Source organism: Nymphaea colorata, chromosome 11 (assembly GCF_008831285.2).
Source record: "Nymphaea colorata isolate Beijing-Zhang1983 chromosome 11, ASM883128v2, whole genome shotgun sequence".
In the NCBI taxonomy this organism is placed as follows: domain Eukaryota; kingdom Viridiplantae; phylum Streptophyta; class Magnoliopsida; order Nymphaeales; family Nymphaeaceae; genus Nymphaea; species Nymphaea colorata.
This window is the reverse complement of record NC_045148.1, coordinates 12665961-12671960: the sequence shown is the minus strand read 5'-3', so window position 1 is coordinate 12671960 and position 6000 is coordinate 12665961.

Below are 6000 nucleotides of genomic sequence, written 5' to 3'. Positions count from 1 at the left end.
CGAAAGATAGGGTCAAACAAATGTGAGGAAGGTGGTCAAAAGTAAACTCCTACTTTTAAGGAAGGGTAGGTTGAGTGATTTAATGTTGGCTAAGTGAGCTAAAGTGTGATGCATGTAGGGGGAGGCTTTTCCTCAAATGTAGGTAAGGCCAGCTAGGTAGGAGGTGAACAGGAAAGAGATTGAGCAAATGTTGGACGTGGGGCCAAGGTCTCCCCAAATGCAAGGACTCTTGCTCTAATGGATCCTCAAATGTAGGATGGAAGTGGCACACATTTGCCAACAAATGTGGAAAAGCTTGGCGGACCAGCTCGAGTTCACACGTCCTAGGATGGAGCCACGTGTCCCTGATGGGTGGCTGCAAGCCCACACGGTCAAAGAAGAAGTCCACTTACCAAATGTGAAGAATTGGCAGCCATATGATCCAAATGTGCACCCGCGACTAAGGAGAAGAAACCCTAGGTGCACCTCCAACTAATCCACATGTTTTCCCACTTTGCCCCTTCCAAATGTAGTTGTTCTTTTGCTGGTTCAAGGGTAGACTTGTCCTCTGCAAAAGTTCACCAAATGTCTGCCAGAATAGTAGCAGAGGTCGCCGGAATTTCAGAATTTCGGCATGCACCAAAACTCCTCCGTTTGAACTCCAAATCGCACCAAACTTTGCCGTTTTCTTTCTCCTTATTGGGTGATGATACTCTTACTGGTTTTTCTTCTTTTTGATGCCTCTTTTGCACTGATTTAAAGATGTTTCTCTTGCTGATTTTCGGAGAGAATCTAAGGCCTAATCCATGGGATTTTGATGGAATTTCACCGGTGGAATTGCCTCAAACTCTCAAGTAGTAATACAATTATTCTAAGGATCCTTTGTGACTCGTAAGGAGAGGTTTAAGGCCAGTTTCAACCATAGAAATTGCTGCTCAAACTCTAGGGATGTCGCCTAGGGAGTGAACTCAATATACCTTGACCGAACCTAACTCTAAAACAGTCCAACAAGTTACACTTGATCTCCAAAAGAAATCACGTACTAACCTTTGAGATCTTGGTTGTAGTCGCACGCCATAATCACCCTCGTTGCCTTGGATGAGAATAGCCTTCCCTTAGACTAATCTGGCCTCTAACCTCCACTTGAGTTTGATGAAGGCTGCACCTAGATTGCCATGAATTGAATTGGGGAAAAAGTGAGCAGTTGAAGTTGCAATCCGCTGGAGCACACCTTGATCTTCTAGCCACCAATCCGTTGGTCAAGTGGATGAGGAAGAGAACAAGAAAAGAAGGAAGGGAAGAAGATTGACCATCGATTTTGAAAGAGCTTGAGTGAGGAAGGAAACCAGCCAAGGCCGGCACTTGAAAAAGGTGAAAGAGAGGAAGAGAGCGCACGAGAGGGAGAGAGGCCGAGAGGGACGTGAAGAGAGAGAGAGGAATTTGACAAATGAAATTCAATATTCTTGATTGCATACGAAATTGAATAATTTCAAAGTATTTATAGTCTTGGATCAAATACTGATAGAAACTGTAAATTCTCGAGGGATAGAGAAGAAAATTTTAGGCAAAAATGTTTAACATGGTTCGACTCTTTGTAGAGTCTACATCCACGGTCAAGAGCAATACTCTCTCAATCTCTCATCCATTACCATGAGATTGAGAGGTTCTATTTATAGAGATTTCACGGTTTACAAGATCTTTTACTGATAACTTTACATATGCAGATTTTGTAGGGGTTGATTTTCCCTTGTGCTGATCCATCCGACATTTGCTTCCTCGGATAGTGGCTTGATCCATATCTCCTTGATTTTCTCGAGTGATAGACCTATCCACATCTCCTTGATCTTCTCATGTGATAGGCATATCCTTAATAGCCCCCCTCAAATTAAGCATGGGAGACCGAATGCTTAATTTGCTGCGAAGTGCTTCAAACGGACGGTGGAGAGAGGCTTAGTAAACAGGTCGGCAATTTGGTCCATACTGGAAATGTAGCGAACTTGCAAATGACCCTTGGCAATGTCATCGCGGATGAAATGAACATCAATTTCGATATGCTTAGAGCGGCGAGGAAAGACTGGATTTGCCAAGAGATATATAACACTGACATTGTCACAAAAGATAGTGGGTACTTGCTAAGAAGAAATGTTCAGTTCCTGAAGAATGTATGTAAGGAAAAGAACTATTGTGGCAGTAGAGGCGAGCGCCCGATATTCAGCCTCACTGCTGGACCGAGCAATGGTCACTTGCTTTCGAGCAGACCAAGAGACAAGGGGGTCACCAAAAAAGACTGCATATCCCCCAGTAGATTTGCGATCATCAATATTTTCAGGCCAATAAGCATCAGTGTAGGCAGTTAAGTGAAGATGAGTGGACAGATGAAGGAGAAGACCATATCCAATGGTATGTTTGACATAGCGAAGTATGCATTTGACCGCAGTCCAATGTGTATCACGAGGAGCATGCATATATTGACAAACTTTATTCACAACATAAGAAAGTTTAGGCCGAGTAATGGTAAGATATTGAAGCGCGTCAACAACTTGATGATAAGGCGTCGGATCAGACAGAGGTATTCCATCATGAGCAGAGAGACAAGTGTTGGACGCCATAGGGGTGGATACCGGCTTGGCTCCGAGCATGTCATGACGCCTAAGAAGATCAAGCATATACTTATGTTGAGATAAAAACAGTCCTTCAGGTGTGCGATGAACTTCTATGCCCAAAAAATAGTGCAACTGACCCAGATCTTTGAGAGGGAAGTAAGCAGAAAACTTAGAGATAAGTCCTTCGACCAGAGAGATGGAGTGGCCTGTGATGATGATGTCATTGACATAAACAAGAAGGTAAATAAGGGTACCTTGTCGATCATAAACAAATAACGACGTGTCAATCTTGGAGCCGATGAACCCAATCTGCTGAAGGAACATATTCAGTTGATTAAACCACACCCTAGGAGCTTGCTTGAGACCATAAATGGCCTTACAAAGTCAACATACATAATCAGGAAATTGAGGGTCGACATAGCCTGTAGGTTGGGTCATGTACACAGCGTCAGACAAGTCCCCATGTAGAAAGGCATTGTTGATGTCCACCTGCCTGATGGGCCAATGACAACTGAGAGCAATAGTGAGAACAAGGCGAATGGAAGTATGCTTGACAATTGGACTGAAGGTATCAAAATAGTCAAGACCAGCCTCTTGGGTGAAACCTCGAGCAACCAAATGAGCCTTGTGATGCTCAATGGAACCATCTGGTTTGCATTTGGTTTTGTAGATCCATTTGGTATCAACAAGATTAGTTGCTTGGGAACGAGGAACCAATGTCCATGTCTTGATTTTGGAGGAGAGCATGAAACTCTTGATCCATAGCTTGTTGCCAAGGTGCGTGTTTCACAGCCTGGGAGAAACAAGTGGGCTCGATTTCTTGATGAAGGTGTACTTCAAGAGCAAGGGGAATGGGGTGCAGGGAAGAGGTATAAACCTTAGGTTTAAGAGAGCCAGTTTGGGGCCTAGTGAGCATATGGCGAGAGTGAGTGATGGAAGGGGTTTGCCATGGAATGGGATGGGGAAGGTCAGTTGTAGCTAGGTCAGGTGATGGTGAAGGTTGAAGGTCACTGGTGGGAGTCGAATTGGGAAGAGGAAGAGGAGATGGATGTGGTGGAGGGGGTAAGGGGGTCGGTTGTGGGAGAATGAGAGGTGATGGGGAAGAAGATAAAGGTAAAGGAATATGAACTGGCAGAGTGGCTGTAGGTGTCCGACGATTTGGTGATTAGGGCAGTTTTGAAAGGAAAAACTTCTTCATCAAAAATCACATTGCGATTCACCATGAGTTTCTGAGTTTGTTTGTCATAGCACATGTAACCTTTGCGTTGACTGCTATAGCCCAGGAAAACACATTTGGCTGAGCGAAACTGCAATTTGTAAGCAATGTAGGGTCAAACACATGGAAAGCAGGCACAACTAAAAACCTTCATAAATTTGTAATCAGGTGGTCGTCCGAATAAAACATGATATGGTGATTGCATTTTTACTGTAGAAGGCATACGATTGATTAGATAGACTGCGGTAGTGAAAGCAAAATCCCAAAACTGTTGCAGGACACCGGCATGAGCCATGAGTGTAAGCCTAGTTTCCACTATATGTCTGTGTTTCCATTCAGCACTTCTATTTTGTTCGTGAGTGTGAAGACAAGAGATTCTATGTTCAATGCCTTGGAGTTTGAGATAAGAGTGCAATGATCGATATTCCCCACCCCAATCACTTTGAAAAGATTTAATGCTGCACTCAAATTTGTTTTCAATTTTCTTCTGAAACGTTTGAAAAATGGGCAACACATCTGATTTATTTCTGATAACAAATATCCAAGTGTAGCGAGAAAAGGCATCCACAAAAGTAACATAATAACGATAACCATGTAAAAAAGCAACTGGAGCAGGTTCCCAAACATCCGAAAAAATCAATTCAAGAGGCGCTTCCACTATATTTTCAGACGAATGAAAAGGTAAAGCATGACTTTTTCCTAACTGGCATGCTTCACAAACTTTATTAGAGTCTTGGCAAAACACAGGCAAACCAAACTTAGATAAAATATGACTAACTACTTTCATGCAGGGATGTCCCAACCGATGATGCCAACCGTCAATAATGGTTTGTTCTCCTACAAGAGCCGTGGGTATGCATGACATCTTTTGTAGTTCCACCTGATAGAGTCCACCTTTAGTTTTTCCTTGAAGAAGAACTTGCCCAGTCTTGCAATCCTTAACAAAGCATTTGTCATAGTGAAACTCAAATATTGCATCATTATCTTTAGTAAACTGTTGGACCGAATGTAAGTTTTTCAAAATTGATGGTACATGTAAGATTCAATTCATACGAAAGTCTATATTGTCAACCTTAAAACAAGAATTTCCAATAGACGATATGAACAAACCTGTCCCATTACCTATTTTGAGTTGATCTTTGCTTTTGTAGTTTGAATTTGTTGTCAAGTTATTTAAATCAGCGGTGACATGATGAGTTGCCCCTGAATCTGGATACCATGCACTTTCTATCTCTTCGGATTCAGCTATAGCAGCATTGACCTGTGGTGGCTTGTCTATGAGAAACCAATATTCTTTGCAACGCAACGCACTGTGACCTGGTTGCCGGCATGCTTGACAGATGGTGCGACGATTGGTAACCATATGACCTGGATTTCCACGCCTGTGGCATACAACTGAGGACTTGCTCCAGTTCGACCAAAATTCAGATTTCTATTTCCACGACCTCGTCGATTGAAAGGCCTGCTTGAGTACCCTTTGTTTACTTGTTGATTGCCATCTGCAATATTGTTAATATGAACTGCATCAGTTTCAGGTTCATTTGCTTCACACTGAGCTTCATGAATCAAGAGAAGACTTGGAAAGTTGTAAAGACTTCTCCATAGTCTGCATTGATGATATTTTAGTCTTCTCAAAAACTAAAATGGATCACTTTATTCATCTCAAAAGGGTATTTGAAGCTTTTGAGAAAAATGGAATTATAATTTCAAAAAAGAAAATAGAGTTAATGAAAACCCACATAAAAATTTTAGGAACTGAAATTGGCAGTGGGTATATAAAACTTCAGCCACATATAGTTGAAAAAATCATAAGAGATTTCCATGACAAAATTGAAGATAAAAACATACTTCAACAATTTTTAGATTCTTGAATTATGCAAGACCTTACGTTCCATAAATGCATAACCTGGTAGCATGACTTTATGCAAAGTTAAGACCAAATGGTACCTTATTTTTCAACAAAGAAGATGTAAACCAGGTCAAGAAAATTAAGGCATTTGTACAACAACTAAAACCACTCAGTTCAGACTATTTGGTAATCCAAACAGACGGATCTCATCTTAGGTGGGGAGCAGTATTACTTGCCAAGCCTTCAAAATATGATCCTAAGACAAGTGAAGAAATTTGTAGATATGCATCTGGTAAGTTTCAAAAAAAATCTACTATATCTTCAATAGATATGGAATTATTAGCAATTACTTA